Source organism: Podarcis tiliguerta (assembly GCF_965153285.1).
Source record: "Podarcis tiliguerta genome assembly, chromosome: 6".
NCBI classification, from domain to species: domain Eukaryota; kingdom Metazoa; phylum Chordata; class Lepidosauria; order Squamata; family Lacertidae; genus Podarcis; species Podarcis tiliguerta.
Window position 1 is genome coordinate 37027381 of NC_139539.1, and position 18477 is coordinate 37045857.

At 40.3% G+C, this 18477-nt stretch overlaps 2 long non-coding RNA genes across 2 annotated transcripts in view; one reads left to right on the forward strand and one right to left on the reverse strand.

Moving 5' to 3' along the window:
- The window catches only part of LOC310679408, a 279663-nt gene extending 271027 nt beyond the window's left edge, over window positions 1-8636 (forward strand). The window contains exons 2-3 of the long non-coding RNA XR_014512219.1: window positions 8031-8153; window positions 8386-8636. This is a non-coding gene — a long non-coding RNA (uncharacterized lncRNA). The remainder of the gene's footprint in view (window positions 1-8030; window positions 8154-8385) is intronic.
- Window positions 8637-10003: 1367 nt separating this feature from the next.
- LOC310679411 lies at window positions 10004-17731 on the reverse strand. The gene is made up of 2 exons (XR_014512226.1): window positions 17340-17731; window positions 10004-10900 (listed from the first exon to the last, which is right to left on the reverse strand). It is a non-coding gene; the product is annotated as an uncharacterized lncRNA (long non-coding RNA).
- Window positions 17732-18477: the final 746 nt, after the last annotated feature.

Here is an 18477-nt window from a genome sequence, read left to right on the forward strand (position 1 = left end):
CAAATACCCATCAAATCAGGGCATCAAATCAGCTTGGGGCGCTGTGCTCTCTCACACATTTTGAGGGCTCTGTGATATCATGCAAGGTCACATCTCACATGTTTTGTCCAAAAAATGTACATTTTGAGGCTCCGCAATGTAACATGGGTCATGTGACTCATGAAGGAGTGGGGTCATGTCCTGGATTCTAAGGTAAAAATGTTGGAGGGTATGCTACCAGAGTGTCTGAGAGGAGAAGGAGAGACCAGATCTTTTTCTTTCCTTCCACTATGCAGTTTCTGCTACCCTGGTAGTCAAGTTTTATAAAGGGGAAGGGGGTGGAAATTGGAAGTGCAAATATGTGTATGAGAGAGCAGGTTTGAGGACTGGGCAGACCAGATTTTCTTTGAAATAAGCATTAGGGTCATCTAAAGCTGTATGTGAGGCCAGCAAGCACTGCTGGCATCTCTATAGTCTACAAAAGGAGATCCAATTTCACTGGGGCCTTACCTTGTTCCTTACGTAATTATTACTCTAGTATAGGGATCAACAACTGGAAGCTCTGCGGTTCCATAGGAAAATCTGGTATCAATCCGAGATACCAGGCTACAGATAAAAGGGTGTTGTGGATGTTAGCTACAGGTCTTGTCAGCAGCCCACTTTGAAACAGGGAATGGAAGTTGGCGATCCACAGCTTTATCAGCATCCCACAAAGTGGCTACCAAAAATCTAAGTTGTTGACCAGGCCTCTCCCCCATGTATGTCATGAATAGAATCTTGATCTGTTAGGGTCCAGCCTAAGATTTAATTCAACAGAGCTTATAGTCAATAAACATTTGCTTTTGGAGTCATACCGAGTAGCTGCTTATCATCAGAGGAGTAAATGAATATGTCACCATTTTAGCTGTGTTGCATAAACACTGAGAGAGATTTATATCAACCAGGTTCTCTGGCACCAATAAAAGAACTTACTCTTTGAAACTGCCTGGATTTAATGCAAAGTATAGTCTGCTATCCAGTAGGACACATATTTCAGAGAGCTGGTCTTTAGATCTTTGGGTTATTTCTTATAATGCTTTTTAAATAAATAGGTGCATGTTCCTCATCTATGCTGACATCAGAAGACACATGAAAAAGTAGACCATAAATCACTATATACATCTATCTTTGCAAGCGTGGAGTGACATCTGCTTCTATGCACTCACTTCCATACTGCTCCAGGAATGCTGGCATTGGAAGTAATGCCTCCCCAAGTCAAGTAAAACTGGAGTAGCCTTGAAACTAGAGCTGTATAATAATGGCCTTCTCTGCCTTATTTGTGGGCAGAAAAAATGAGAAGGCCACTTAAGCTGTTCGGCTCAGGACCTGCTTGGGGGCTTCCCATAGACATTCAGATTTCCACAGCATGCCTGACTAGATGGGCCTTTGACTTGATCCAACAGGCTCTTCTATTTTTTATATACAGTGGTACCTTGGTTTACAAACTTTACCCGTTCTGGAAGTCCGTTCTTAAACTGAAACCGTTCTTAAACCGAGGCACGCTTTCCCTAATGAGGCCTTCCGATGCCAGTGCCCTTCCACCATTTGGATTCCATTCTTAGACCAAGGTAAAGTTCGCAAACCGGGACACTGCTTCCGGTTTTGCGGAGTTCGTAAACCAAATTGTTCGTAATAGGACTATTCTTAAACCGAGATACCACTGTATTGTTTCATAGCTTTATTTATTGACATTGTGATTACTTGTACCTGTTCTTAGTTGAGGTGTTTTTTTTTAAAAAAAAACAAAACCCCAACATGTTTATATGTATTGTTGTTTGCTTGATCTGTTGTATGCCACTTTGAGCAGAATTTTGTGGAAAAGTAGTATAGCAATAAACAAATGGTGATGTGTAATTCCATGCTTCCATTCCCAGACAATTCAGGATGAAAGTGTATCTATCATCTATCTATATCTATCTATCTATCATCTATCTATCTATCATCTATCATCTATCTATCATCTATCTATCTATCATCTATCTATCTATCATCTATCTATCTATCTATCTATCTATCTATCTATCTATCTATCATCTATCTATCTATCTATCTGTCTATCTATCTATATCTATCTATCATCTATCTATCTATTTACAAAGTGGCCTAGGATTAGGAAATTACAGTGGCAGGCCACATGTTCTGCATGCCAGCATTTCCAACTTCAATCCTTAGTATCTGTTGCCAGTTAAATAGGATCTTGACTAGGGTGTTCTGCAGTAAACTCTGCCTGAGACTCCATTCAGAGTAGAGAATAGTGGGTCTGGTATAGGGTATGGCAATTTCTTATGCCCATATTTCTAGCTAATGTTTGAACTAAGGAGGACGGGAGAAGCCGCACAAGAATTATGTATGTTTGTTCTTTCTTGGAGCACAACCCAAGGCAAAGGGCATCTGAGAGATGCATCAGAGTCTTTGAAGCAGTGCTCACCATTCAGAGACATTCCCAGATAGAATAATATAGCTCCAGTTCTATTTTGAGGCAGGCAGGCAAGCAGGCAGTCATTCATTTGTATGGGCCTTTCTCCCCCTGCTCTCTCTTTCACAAGGCTCTTAATGAGACAGGCAAACAGCTGCTCCAAGTCTCTGTGAGTGTGAAGAGACAGGAAGCTACATCATAAACACCACTGCAATTTCTGTGTTGTGTTTTGTTAATGGCACTTTTCATCTTGTTTCCCCCTCCAATCTCATCCTATTTTCTGTCATTCGCTTTCCCTTTGATCATGGTGTTTTATACATTGCTGCTTTCCATTGGAGGGCTAGAAGGCAACATTTCCCCTCTTCATCCTGTATAACTCGAAGCATAGCAGCCTTTGTCTGCAGTACTGGGTCACATGCACCCCTCTTGTGAAGTGTGTACCATTAAAGCTGCATTTCTGACCCAGCAGCTCACTGCCATGGAGCAGCTATGTTCATTCTGGAGTGAGTGAAGCTCACTTGCAGTGATAGGGTGGGCACATTTGTCACTATTCATGAAGGCTTTGTAAAGAAAGAACTGAAGCAATCTGCAGTTCTCTCTGTCTCTCTGGCATCCTATAGCAGGGATGAGGCCAAAAAGTGTTTGTCGTGGAAATATAAACATGTGTCCTGCATTGGACTGCAAAATTGATCCAGTCCTCAAGCTCTGAACCTGGCTAAGAAACAGTTGCTAGCGGAAGCAGAGTTGGCTCACTTATATTTGCTGCCTGAGGTGAAAGACAAGATGGCGTCCACATTCCACTTACAGAACCTGACTGGACTGCAGTATAATCACAACCACACCATACATTTTAAACGCTATTAGACCACTTTAAGTGCTTTAAATGCATGACCTGGATGCGACCTTAGTTCAGCACCAGTGATAGGACAGCATATTTCATTGCACCTGAAGGAAAGCTAGCTACCAAGGTGCAAGGCAGGCCATTTCACACACACATCTTTGTCTTCTAGCACCTTGCTATTGCTTTCTGCCCTCAGTACCTGTTGCCTGAGGCAGCTGCCTCATTTTGCCTTATAGTAGGGCTGGTCCTGTCACTAAGAGGAAGTTCCATATTGTTGCCAGTGGAAATGGTATGCATATGGAAGTGTATGATTTGCACAGAAGACATTCTGATGCACCCCACATGGATCAGATCAGTTCCACTCATACGTTTGCATAATTGCATCTTTGTGGTAACCCCTCCGCCCATAGCTGTCAACGTTTTCCCTTTTTTAAGGGAAATTCCCTTATTCTGAATAGGATTCCTCGCAAGAAAAGGGAAAAGTTGACAGCTATGCCTCTGCCCATGCCAGTTAAACTCAAAATATTCTTCAAACATAGCATTCCAGAGAAAGTTTGTTGTACAGGCTGGCCAACAACAGTCATTTATCTAGTTATTTATTTATCTAGCAACTACTTTGCTACATCTTGTATCAGCCTTGGTTGTTTCTTTCTCCTCTTCCAGTCTAAATTACTTAAGAATCATCCAGAGAAAAGCCTCATCACATGGAGCTATAATTAGCACCCTTTGTGTTTTCTCTGTTCTTGATGTGATAGATCCTGTCCCTGCAAAGAGAGTGGAGATTGTGCATATTTGGGGGATGGCAACGGTGAACTCTAATTGTATATTATTAAAATAATATGATTTCCCCCTTTTATAGAAGCTGCAGGCAATGCCCTGTGTTTCCTCGAAATTTGGCACAGCTGGCCTTGATGGGAGCTGCAAAGGGTCTCCTGCAGGTGCTGCCACATAATCTTTTGACACATAGTGTCAGTAATTAAGTGTATAATTAAGAGAATGTCTGCAATTAATTCAATCAGTCTGTCAATCAAACCCACATTTCTAAGGGGCCTTTCATCCTAGCTTGCTTGGGAGCACTGCATAAAGCGAAATGCCAAGCATAATGTAACATTTTATTTAAGTTTTTAAATCAAAGGAGCTCTAATCAGTTCATCGTGGGCAAATGAATGTGATCTGAGCATTTGTAGGAGTAACACAGAACAGATCTGAGAAGAGTTTTAGGAATTATAATTTAGAAGAAGGCGAACTGTATCACTGACATTAAAGCCTGATGTTCTTCCCTTGAGACTGTCTGGGGTTGACCTCTCTATACAATTGTTCACTTTCTTCCATTAATTATTCTATGACACACATCACTTGCCATCAGTACTGCATATCATTTGTATATCTGTTTCTAGTGAAAAGACTCAAAACTGCTCAGAAGATCAGCATCAACAAAGTGTCATTTGAAATACATGGCATTTGGGAATACATATGTGGATTAATTTAATGATAATTACTCATGGACCTTGAAATTCTATTCTTCACGTCTTCCCAGCTTACCTTACCATTGGTGTTGAAATAGAATGCCTTCTCTCCTTCATGAGTAGCAAATTTGAGGGCCAAAAGAGCTTTTGCATATGATTTAAATAAATTGGAAGTCTCACATTGGAGAAAATTGTCTGTCAGATACAGAATGAAGAGAGCTGCCATATAACAAGTCAGACTATTGCTCCATCTAACACAATGCTGTTTACAGTGACTGGATGCAGCACCCCAGAGTTTCAGGCAGGAGTCTCTTCCAGCTCTTCCTGGAGATGCCAGGGATTGAACTTTGAAACTTTTGCATGCAAGGCAGATGCTTTACAACAGAACTGGTAAAGGGGAGAGGGTGGCGCTGTGGTCTAAACCACTGAGCCTCTTGGGCTGGCTGATCAGAAGGTTGGCAGTTCAAATCTGCGTGATGGGGTGAGATCTTGTTGCTCTGTCCCAGCTCTTCCCAACCTAGCAGTTTGAAAGCATGCCAATGCAAGTAGATAAATAGGTACCGATGTGGTAGGAAGGTAAATTGTGTTTCTGTGTGCTCTGGCACCCATCATGGTGTCCTGTTGCACCAGAAGCAGTTTAGTCATGCTGGCCACATGACTCAAAATGCTGTTTGTGAACAAATGCAGGCTCTCTCGGCCTGAAGTGAAATGAGCACTGCACCCCATAGTCGCATTTGACTGGGCTTAGCCATTCAGTGGTCCTTTACCTTTTTTACCACTGAGCTACAACCCCTCCCATCGAAACCTAGTTGTGTAAAGTTCAGCTATGGCTTTGTAGGTCATAATTAGCACTTTGAATTGGGCCCAGATAGAAATAGGGAGCCAATGCAGTTGTTTCAGCAATGGGGTGATATGCTTCTGATACCTTTTCTGGGACATCAGAAAACCATTGGATCCATTAATCTCTTGTGGCAGAACATTCAAATTCTGGAGGTTGAAGAATCTGGGAAGTCTAAGCCACAGGTGAGCAGCCTGTGGCCCTGATCTCATTTCATTTGGTCCCTGATGCCTCCTAAAGTTGCCCCCATTCTTCAGTTCTTGCCTAGGATTAGGCATTCTAATCTGAGGTCACCATGGCAACTGTGGGTTTCATTTTCAAAGTAGTCATGGGATGAATATTTTATTAGTAAATTGAGGGCAGATTTTCTTTCTTTCTTTAACTGATTTGGCATTCAGTAGCAGAATGTTCAAACCCTGGGAGTTGTCACTAGTGTAATCAAGGGCCCATTGGTTGAGAGATGATCAAGAAGGCAAGGTGACCCAGACATGGTTAGAAATGACCTGACCATTGTCCACCACATCTCCCACTGCACACTGCTCTTTCAATCTACTCTCTTTTGTGTGCTGCATTGTAATATTATATGTCAGCAATGTGTCAAGTCACTTATAATGAATGCTTGTCACACTGTTAGAAGTTTGTTGACAGGCATTGGTGCTGTGATGGCGAAGCAGCACCAATTAGAGTTTCTCTGCTCATTTCAATGAAGAGAATATCAGCATATGCTAAAGCAGAGGTAGTCAACATGATGCCTTCCAGATATGGACTACAACTCCCATCAGCCCCAATCATCATTGGTTAGGAATGATGGAGCTATAGTCCACAACACCTAGAAACTACCCCTGCACAAAATGAAGTATGACTAGATCAGATCCATTCCTTGACATTAACTTGGCTTGCACAAGTGGTCTACACATGCACATACACATGATCTAATGGCTGAAGAACAATGCTGCATTGTAATCTTTACCATAATCATCCTTATCAGCAATTATAACTGCGGAAGGAAGAGTAGTAGTTAGTAAGAGCTCAACTATAATGATTCTCTGTTCTGGTAAATCAAAAGCACTTAAAATAGATGAAAGGGCAACATGAATAAAGTCACAATTTCTTGTGTAATCCCTAATCCTGACACTGTGTGACCTTCTGTGAAAGGATTCTGTCTTTTCAAAAGTCTGTCAGGCTTCTGTTTGTATGGGTAATGCTCACTCTGTGAAGTTAGATCTAAGAATGCTAGCAGTTGTCAAGCTTTCAAAAAAGACACGTGAGCTCAGCCAGTTACTAGTATCAAGTCTCCCTTAGGCTGTAGTGACAAATTTTGTTTAGCACTGGAGACTTCTGAATAGCACTAAACAACAGCAGTTAGGACTGGTGTCAGATTTCAGTTTGTGTAATTCTAATGTTTGCTATTGCCTTAAATGAAAACAAATGAAGTATCACTGGTTAAGCTGCAATTGCCAGTGTGTGCATTCCTTACCAAAGGAGGGACCTCACCACCACCTTGTCTCATTCCCTCCCTATTCTGGATGGAAATACCAATATGCATAAATAGCTCAAAGGCAAACGACTGAATTCAAATGCCTGAAATTCCTCATCTTCCTTCTGAATCACAGTGAAACATACATGTTTTGCTCTCAATTTCATTGGGTCTAACCCTCCCTAGGCTGCCCATGTCACCTTCCTGAAAGTAGCTTATTAGTGTGAATTATTCTACAGAAACATATATGATCTCCCAGGAATAGTTTTAATCTGCATATTTTCTTAGGGGCCAAATTTGATGAGACCCTTCAGTCTTAATCTGAATCTGACCCCTTGCATCTGCTATTTGCCTTGGAAGAATGGACATGAGCAGATCTTCCAATGCAATTAGCAGGCACAGGGGCTGGATCTGGATTCCATCTCACCCCCTGCCCAGTGTCTTCTACTGACATTTTAAAGGCTATTCATGTAATTGTTACTTGTGTGGATGGTGTCTCATCTAGTCTGGCTCTAAATCAGAGATGGCTAACCTGCGGAAAACCTCCAGATGTTGTTGGACTACATCTTTGACCTTCAGATAGGTAGCTGTGTTGGTCTGGCGCAGTATCTGAAGAAGTGTGCATGCACACAAAAGCTTATACCCAGAACAAACTTAGTTGGTCTCTACAGTGATGCTGGACAATTTTTTAAATTTATTACATTTTTGACCGTTGGCCATTTTGTCTGGGGCTGATGGGAGCTGAAGTTCAGTAACATCTGGTGGACCGGAGGTTAGTCACCTGTGACCTAAGCAATATCTACACAGAGGTTAAGAAAATAACTCCATCCAAGAAAGAGCTCTCCTATTTTCTGAAGAGCAGATACCTTAAGACTCCATGGGGCAGTAGATAAAGTGACTGCAATCCCACTCCTTCCCTTTGAGCCCCAGAGAAGGTACTGTGGAGCCATCTTTGTGGAGGTGAGGGGAGGCAGGGCACATGTTTGTGTGTGTGTTTGTGACTGTGCATATATGCAACCAATAAGAAGTGAGAATTTGGATGGTCTGTTCAAGGGCATCTATGCTGGCCCACTTGAAGCATGCAAACAGATACAGTGGTACCTCAGTTTAAGTACTTAATTCGTTCCGGAGGTCCGTACTTAACTTGAAACTGTTCAGGTTAAACCTGAAGCACCACTTTAGCTAATGGGGCCTCCTGCTGCTGCCGCGCTGCTGGAGCACGATTTCTGTTCTCATCCTGAAGCAAAGTTCTTAACCTGAAGCACTATTTCTGGGTTAGCAGAGTCTGTAACCTGAAGCGTATGTAACCTGAGGTACCACTGTAAACAGAACAGCAAAGGGACTACTGGGTTTGTGATCTACTTAGGCCTGTGGGATGCCATGGTAGTAGCTGGGTGTAAGGAATAGGACTGTTTGGGCAAAGGTGAGCAGTAATGCAGCTCAGTCCCAGCCATACAGAGTAACAATATGGAAGTCAGGATCTCGTCGCTAAGAATGGAAGGACCTGTCAGCTTCGACTCATGCTGTTCCTTGTTTTTCCAACCTTAAAAACCAGTTCTTCATATTTCTGCAGCAATTTGTGTGTGTTTAAAAAGAACATGTTCACATGATAATTCCTCAGTATTGCAGTGTGCATTTCTCCTAATAAACACAACTGTACATAATACCATGCACTTTTGTATGCTATTTTCAGTAGTATATTCATTTTTAGGCACCTAATGTATTTGTTTTGGAGAACTGTATAGCAAACTAAGATAGTTGCAAATTTTGAAGGATGGCTGTGTTTCAGTTCTCATATTGTTTCAGAAAGTGCAACCTTGATACATTCACCCTTGAATGTGAACAGAATTGAGTGTCCCTCCCACCCCCTCCTGCTGGTGGACACGAATCTGCAGCAATAGCAGGCCTTTGTTTTTTTTACCATGTTTTACAATGTTAGTGGCTAAGAGTGCATCTTTTCTGATGATAATAACCTGGTTTGAGGAATTTCCTTTTAATTGTGGTTAATATTTATATTCCACCCAACTCTTTTTAGATACTGCTTGGGCACTTTCTGGGAAGAACGGAGCTCTGACATTAGGATTACTAGAGAGTAATTATATACAAATTATTATGCTATCCATAGTCATGTACGTGCTTATCTCTGGTTCTCAGATCTTGCTTCACTAAAAGGTGGATCAAAAGTCAAAGTGTTGCTTTGATTAAACCCATAATTAATCCTCGCTAGAAATCAGTTCCAAGGGCAACCTTGTAAGACCCTAAGTAGCCTGTTTGTGATGACTTATAGCAAAAAAAAAAAAAGTGTCATGGAGATAACGCATATGTGAAATGCTACATTTGTTAAAATGATGAAAATCCACAGGGCATAAAGGGTACTGCTGATTTTAGAAAGGACTAAAACAGAAAGTGAGTGATTTTTTAAAAAGTATTATATATATATGAGATTTTTAAAAACCGGAAAACATGTAGGTATATTACTCTTCAACACAAATCAAAATATCAATTTATCATTTTGAACAGACAAATATTTTCTCTTCAAGTTTTATTTTTTTATGCTTGTAATAATTCAAGGCAAATTCTCTCTGTGTGTGTTTGGATTCTAATGGCAAAAAATATACCTTCAATGGAGTTGCATATGCATGAATATGAATATTCATATGAATATTCTTTGCCTGGCTGTGTGGCATGAAGGCCGCTCCTTGCAAGTCCCTTTCCACCTGGCCTAGGGAGCGGGACACACACAACAGTCCTACTGAAAAGGCTCCTCTTGAGGCTAGAGGAACACCCCTCTGCTGTGGGGCATGAAGGCCGGTTACTTGCAAGGCCCTTTACACCTGGCCTAGGGGGCGAGGCCCAGACTCACCCAGCCCTACTGAATAGGCTCCTCATGAGGCCGGAGGAACATTGCCCAGCTATTGCTTTATTGCTTTAATATGCTGTAAACCACTTTGAGATTTTTATTTTTATTAAAAATATAAAGCGGTATAGAAATTTAAAAATAAAGAAATAAATGCTTAAAATTTCCTCACAGTGTAAGGCACAGTGAAGTGTGTTGTGGTGACTGACTTGAGTATGGTGGCTTAATTGTTTGTGGATTGTAATCTATGACAAGGGTGATAGATTACATTATTCTCATGATACTTCTATTCTCAAACATTATGCCATCCACTCTTGAGTGTCTAGAAGTAAAGTCTTCAAAGGTATAAAGCACTTGAGCTTAGATGGTACCAAATAATCAGTGGCAGGGGAGGTTGCTGAGGGATGTATGGGCTTCAAGAAGATCTCTTCTGAAAGCAGATTGTCAGTGATTTTTACCTTTCCAGAATACAAATGGTAAATATGTGAAACGCAGAGACAAATCAATTTCTTCTTCTTTTCAAGTGAAATTTCAAGCATTTTAAAACCACCCATTGATTACAATTAGGGCCAGATGTTGCTTTATGGACTCAAAGAGATCAATACATAAATATTGCTTCATGATGTGAGGTGACATTGCAGTTCATGTCAGATCATTCAGATGAGTACTGAGCTGTGTATGCCCTAACCTGAAACACATTACTCAGAAGTTAGCCCCACTGATTTCACTGTAGTAAGTTTAATATGGTGGTCTATGTCAAATACATTGTGGAAATGTTATCTCTATGAACGCACACAAATAGGAACACACACATATACCTGCAACTGAGAATTGTGTCTCTGTAATCAGGACTCAGTATACCTGCTTTGCCACTGGAAGTTCAGGAGCAGCTTCCCTCTGCAAACCATTTAATGTGTGTGGAACTGTACTCCATTGAAATTCATTGTAGAATCAAATACACCACAAACTATAGTTCCTTTTCCCCACCTAGATGGGTGAGAACCAGCTTGACTTTAGAGTAGGCAAATTTGGCTTTCAGGGATCCGATATACATACTGAGCATCTGTGTCCAAGTCCTGTGTATCTCTAGCCTAATTCTATTTAGCAATTGAGAACTTTGACTATTTAATTTTGAGCTTTCGTATCATAGGGCAGGCAGGGTCGGGGTCCTGCAGAGGTACTGCCTTTGAGGGATGTTCAGGATTGGTAATTCTGCTTAGTTGTCACAAATATATGTGAGGCTGGACTGCTGCAATGTGACAATGGGTTCAATAAAACAGTGCCAACATCTTCACATTAAACTGAAAGTGGGCGTCTGCAATGACAGAATTCTTGCTGAGGTCTGGGTTTCTAAGGAATATCACAAAGCTGCAGCCTTTTGAGTTTTTTCAAAATTGCTCTAAAATTAAGACTAGGAAGGAAGTGGGAGAAAAGAATACAGGCCTATACATTTTTGGAACTGAGCACTAAATCTTTCAGGACAAATAATGGATGCTGACAGTGCAAAGGCATTATTTGGTGCTGTTTGAAATTTGCCTGTCCTTGTTTTCCCACTCTGTGTCTCAGGGAGTTGAAAGCTATGAAAAGGCAATTACATTTGCTGAATGATTAGTGGGAGATGTGACATTTGTGTATGTCGAAAATGTTTAACTGCATTAACCTTTGCAAAATTTACACTGACACCTTAAAAATTATACATCTTGTGCGCCACTTGAAAAATCTGAAATGCCCTCCAATGTAAAGCTTATTTACATTTGCTTTTTTACAAAATAAATGGCCCTCATATTTGAAGAGAGTTTTGCCAGAAAGTTGAGAGTGCTGAAGCAAGGAAAGTCAAGTGTATGAAGGTGCTTGGTTGCCTCCCAATTGGAAAAGTGAAGTTGAAAAGCAAACAAAACCCTCACAGAATGCAAATTGCAAGAAGAAGACAAGTTCAAATACAAAATGCATAAGGTATTTAAGTCTCAAGGAAGCAGCTTGCAAACTTTTATATAGACCTTTACTTTAAAAAATAATAATACACAGGATGTCAGTAGATTTTCAAAATGTTTTCCCCAAATATATTCAAAGTGCAAACAGGCAATTAAAATGCTCTATGCCACTCTTCTTTTCATTGCCACGTCCCCCAGCATGCTCAGTTTCTGCTGGGACTGCTCACCTAACCAGGTTTCTTTCTTCTCTAAAGAGTCTTCCTCACTGGCGTCAATGTGAATGCTCAGCTGATTCAACTCCATGCCTCTTGTGCTTCACTCCACTGAAATCTGATTTGTTATGAGACAGACTCCGGTGGAATGAAGGACAACAGAACCCATGGAACTTTCTTTGTGTACCTTGGTGACTGGGGCAAACAAACATGTCATGAGAAAAACAGTCAGTAGCAGACACAGGTTGAGTGAAAATTAACACTGGAAACAACATTAAAGGCAGTATTTGTACAGCTCTCCCCCCTCAACAAGATACCCTAGATGTTTTAGATGGAAACTCCCATCAGCTTGGCCAATGATCATGGATGATGCACATTTCTGCCCAAGGCTTCTGAAGGGCAGCAAGTTGGGGAAGATTTGTATCAGGCCCCCTTATTGTTTACTTAATATACTTTATGCTTGGATACTCCCCCCCCCCCCATTTCAAACTATTCCTCCAGTACATCATCTTTTTGTTTAGCACACAGGGACATTGAAGAGGATTTGTTTTTCTCTGTATCCTCATCCTCTTTAGATTTATCCTTTTGTCATGAACTCTATCAGCAGGCAAGAAATTCTGAAGCACTTAAAGGATTATCCGTATGCTATCTTTGCAGCAGAGATCATTACAATATCTCTGGGAAAGCTTGCGGTTATTATTCATTTGTTGGACTTGTCGTCTAGTTTTGAGGATCAGATGCTTCACATCTGTGCATTTGTCCTCACATTTATAATAATTCAGAAATACCGACTTTTGAAATGGATGAACATCTGTAGGCAAATAGTTAGATAACACTTAGTATAAACAAGCCCCCAGCAAAACCTAATGGTTTATTTCTAATCTTGCCTAGAATCTTTTCTCTCATAGGGTAAATTCAGGTGGCTGATGTTTTCACACTACTGTATCTCATTTTCAGTCACAATAGGTAGGGGTCCACATGGACATCAGTTGCCTAAAGGGTCTAGCATGTAATGGATCCTGTTACTTCTATACTTTCAACAAGCTACCAAAATGTCACACAAGAATTCAGTGTACAATGTAATAGACATGTGACACAATGCAATAGAAAGGGCAGGCCACAGTCTTATGCAAACAGAGTGATATGGACAGAAGTACTGGGATAGTTATGGACTGAAAGCAACACCTACTTTATTGTTTTCACAATCTGCTATTGTGGTAGATAATTTGTTACACCTAGGACAGGGGTTGGTTTTGTTTTGTGGATGTGCCTGAGGAACCCACTGGAGATAAAACTGCTGTTTTATTACACCCTGTGGAAATACAGAAGAAAATGTGGGTATGACCCCAAAGATCTTACAGGGAAAAGTAATCAAAGGAAGAAAATTCATGAACAAGGGAACATTCAAAGTTTTCGCAGACATAGAAGGGTAATTCATACAGTGAAGTTTAAAATGGCGCTATTCAAATGAATTTCAAAGAGAGCAAATCATCATTTTCATCCTTTGTGGGAAGACGAGCTTGCTTTATTTCACAGCTTGTTGACTTAATTGTGGAAACTTTTATTTAACATTCACTCTCGGATGTTGAAAAGCAGCTTCCATTTAAAGGTGCATCTTTATTGATTTTCCAAATAATACAAATAAAAGAATAGAAAAGCACAAGAAAGGGTTGGACCAAAAAAGTGCATGAAAAAATGAGTTAAAATAAATGTCAGAAAAATCACCATGAGAAAAGAAATAATCATTTCCACTTTACATAGGAGGAAAGAAAACTTTATATCTAAGAATACCTTAACTAACATTTTATAATTCCCAATCATTGATTTTCCAGTCCAGTCCTCTATATTTATTTGTTTAATTTCATAAAAATGATAGACCATTTGATTGTAAAAAACAACAAACCTCAAAGTGGTTCTCTTAGAGGTGAGCCTCACTGAATTTAATGGGACTTGCTCCTAAGTAAGTGTACATAGGATTGCTGTCTAATTTGCATCCAAAATCTAGCTGTGAAGCAAAAAAGTGATGCTCCTACCATTTCATAGAGATCAAACTGAGAAGCTGAGAAAACAAACTCAAATGTACTATAGAGCATTCATTCCAGAGCATAGGACAGAGTTCATTTTTCCTAAATCTCAAGAAATTGCATCAACATCATCTTTCTTTCACATCCTATACACATTTACTTCCAGGTACATGTGTATAGGATTGGGTTCTTTTTAAATGTTTCCAAATAATGTTCCTTGTAGTGTCTAATAAATGGGTCCAAGATCTATGAAGCCAATTTAAGCCCTATACTGAGTTCCTTCTTAAATTTTTAAATCATTAAGAAATAAATGTTTGGCATTTACTTAGAAATACATCCCTAGTGAGGCATAATTCTGAGTATAGGTGGATAGGATTGAGTTGCAAAAATGTTTAGAAAAGTAGCTTTGGTATAAACAGATTGTGTTGTGAATATTCCCCTGCAGAGATAATGAGATCTTGTGATAGCGAGCAAGGATTCTAAATCCTGAGTTACTAAACCACAGAAGTGCTGATACAGGTCTTCAAAATGCTTGAAGGCTTTTCTTTTAATGTACAGACCTGCTTTTGCAAGTCCTCTCCCTTGGGTATGTTAAGACTTGTTTGGAGGTTTTTGGGAACTTCATAAGAACAAAAGGAACCTGTCTGCTGAAATTCCTCCCTGCAAACCTGACTCCTTTGTAATGCATTTTCATTAGGCATGTTTCTACGGGTCTTGGGTGAGATCAGCCCCCAAACTCTCAGCTTCCTTCCCAAAGTGTTAACCCTTTCCAAGGCCAAGCCTTTAGGGTGCATGAAACTTGAACTTAATGGAAACCAAGCTGAGGACATTAGTAATGCTCCCAGCCAATAACTACCTAATAAGCAAACTGCAGGTTACCAAAGTGATAATGGCTGCAAGAATACGATGGGTGTTGTGGCGATGTGATGAAGCACATTCCACAGAAGGAGCTGACATCCAAAATTCCTTTTTGCAGGATCATTAAACAAGTGTACTAAACCATACCTGTTTGATAGACCTTAATCAGAGCTGTTTGGGACAATCTTACATTAGTTTCCAAGAGAGTTTTGAAAAGAGATGGTAAAGAACTATTACTATATACATTTGCATCCAAATTTCAAATCAAATTATATCGGAAAGGTCTGAGTGAACTTAAAAACTGTCCTCTGAATGATCTTCAATGTTTCCTGGGCACATTAATGCAAGCTATATCCTAATTTATTAGGCAGAGCTACCATATGCTCAAAGAAAGGAAGACAGCTTTCTTCCCAAAAGCTGTCTTCTGTGCTCAGAGAGGACAATATTTCATGTGCTGAACTTTCAGTTGTTTCCATGTGTCTGAAATCAGTGCTACAGATACATATTCTCCTGATGAGAGGCCTCTCCAGTGTCATCCCCTAAAATAAGCCCCACAAGGTTGTCCATTTCCTTGTAGAAATGAATGCATGGAGGGGTGAAGCCGGGTTTGCTACCTGACCCCAACCTCTAACTGTTATGTGTTCAAGGCACCATTTGCACAAGAGCATATGCTCCTATCAGAGATGTTTGACATTGGTGGACTCTCCTTCACTGGAGGATTTTAAGCCATCTGTCTTGGATGCTTTAGTTGAGATTCCTGCATTGCACTGGGTCAGACTAGAAGACCCTTGGGCTCCCTTCCAACTCTACAGTTCTATGATTCAGATACCCAAACATGTGTGGGCATTCTACTTGTAAACTATATGCTCCAATTTTTGCAGCCGATGCATCATGCATAGAAAATGAATGTATGCTTAGGTGTATGTGTGTCTAGCAAACCAATGCATGTTTAGGTTCCTATGAACATGGGCATCTTGGGAATATCGGAGGTGGGCTAGCAGTCCACAACCTCAACCTACAACCTGCAATCTCAACCTCCCTCCATTCATTTATATAATGGAATGAATGTTTGAAAGGGTCCATGCATTATACATCAAGCCAAGTCATTGGAATGCCAAGCTTTTTCATTTGAAAATCTTTCTAACTTTTTTATGTTTGAGGTGCTTGCTGCACAGATTGGACTGCCTTCCTTGGAGATTTCTAAGCAGAGGTTGGATGGCCACCTGCTATGTATTATTTAGTTGAGATTCCTGCACCCTAGGGGGTTGGTCTAGATGACCCTCAGGGGTCCTTTCCAACTCTACAACTCGATGATTCTTTGATTCTAACCTGATTCATGTGGCTGGCTTTGAAGAGCCCAGAGTGGTTATTCGAACCATTCTTGAATGAACTGGCTGGTTTTAGGCAGCTTTCTGAAAAATCAATTCCCCAAAACTTTAAAGCTGTTTTGAGGAGGTCTTTCTCCTTTCCTTTTCATTATATGATGCTGTGGGAATAGCATATGAGCACTTGGGGGGAAGAGAGCGGGGGGGGCGGCGATAATCTCCCCATACAGATCAAGACATTCTGCCAGTTATTTTTTCTGCTTACCTTCCAACATCAATGAAAACAGCAATTTATCCCTGTTTAAATTCAAGGTACTTTATAATCCTAGACAAATAAATATGGATTTAAGACCTTGGGTCTTTTTAAGGAGAGAATATTAACAAGACTGGTGATCAGTTGATACTGCTGTAGTTCATATTGCTTTGACTTTCTCACAGCCATTATCTCTTCGGAGAATCTTGGGCATTTTAGGGGGGGGGGAATTCCCTGCCTCCCGCCACCATCCCAGCTACAGATGGAATGTGTTGAAAATCTTTCTTAAGGGTGAAATCCTGGGTCATTCAGGCCAAGTCTCTTTACAGTAAAGGTTTTGTGAGTGTACCGAAAATGAAAATTAAGGAGAAAATGGACACATGCACAGATGCTTGACAGAATACATTGCCTTCAATGAAATTTGGAATTTGGCTGTTGGGGTACATCTAGATGAGCACCATAAAGGAATGTGTATATACAAATAAATAAGCATGTTCTTCTCTGCTAATTAAAATGGGACTGCACGGATTCCTAAAGGTAAAATGCAACAGTTTTGACATTCTGCATTCCATATTCTTTTTCTTCCTGCACCTCATTTCCTGTTATACTTTCTGCAGCTTCAACTTGAAAATACATCTCTCCTTTTTACTTACTTTCAATTAAGTATATACAGGCTTTGAGACATAGTATATCCTTTCCGGTCCTGTCTCTGCAGTAACATAACTCCCTATTCTGTCCTTTCCTTAACTAGCAGCAAATGTTTACATTAAAGGATAACAGCAGCAACAACAAACAAATATAATCATACTGTATAGTAACTCACCTGTATTTTGATCAGTTTTGAATAGTTCCAGGCCTGGGGCATCTCGGCTTTTACTTTAAGCCATTACAAAAACAAACAAACAAACAAACAAAAAATCCGAATCAAGAGAAAGAAAAAGGAAGAGAAAATATAATATAAATTACCCTTTGCTTTTAAAAAAAATGTTGCTCTAATAAAAGTAAAATAAAAATAGAATAGAATAGATTTCAATCAAGGTTATATTGTTCATACGGATAGGCAGGGAAAATAGAAGAGAAATCAGTTGAGCACTGAAAAAGGAAAGAAAAAGAAAGCAATAAACTCATGTTAAAAGTATTTTAAAAACAATACAACAAGCAGCACAGATATAGGACTAAATGTCTGCCCATTCAAGGTGGTGTCCATCAGTGTGAGTCTTTATTTGTCTTATGCATCAGGAGGGTTCCAGTTACCTAAATAACTTAACCAATAGGGAATGGAATCTCTCTACCTGGTTCCACCCACCCAGAACCTCACCCTCCAGGGATAAGTGCACCTTTGCATATCTGTTAGCAAACCTCACTTTTCCCCTGCACTCCATACCTTTTTTAAGTAAAGCCAAACCCGCAGAAAAGTGGCTCTTGAAGGGGATCCTTTTGAGAGCCTGCAAATGCAAGCTGACTGTCTCCAGTGAAGCGGGGGGTCTTTTTTCAGTCTGAGATTTTGCTATTAGAGAGGAAATTGCAGTGTTAGTGAGGATTTCTCTCGCATTTATCTGCAACACGTTTACTCCTTCTTTTGTGACAGGATTTCTTGGACCCATGAACACAAAGGTGGTGCCTTTCAGATGCTGTAGGCCTATTATTATTTTTATTTAACACATTTATATACCACCTTATTTTCCAAGCAGCTCAAGGTGGTATAGGTGGTCTCTCCCTCCCCCACCCCGCATTTTTATACTCACAACAATGCTGTGAGGTAGGTTAGACTGAGGCAGTGACTGGCACCCAGTCACCCAGTGAGCTTCTTGGCCATGTGGTGATTTGAACCCTGGTGTCTCAGGTCCTAGTCTGACACTCTTAACCACAGCACCACAATGGAGTACAATTCTAACCATTTTTGACCAACCATTGGTCATGGTGGCTGAGGCCTATGGGATTTGGAGTTCAAGAGCATCTCA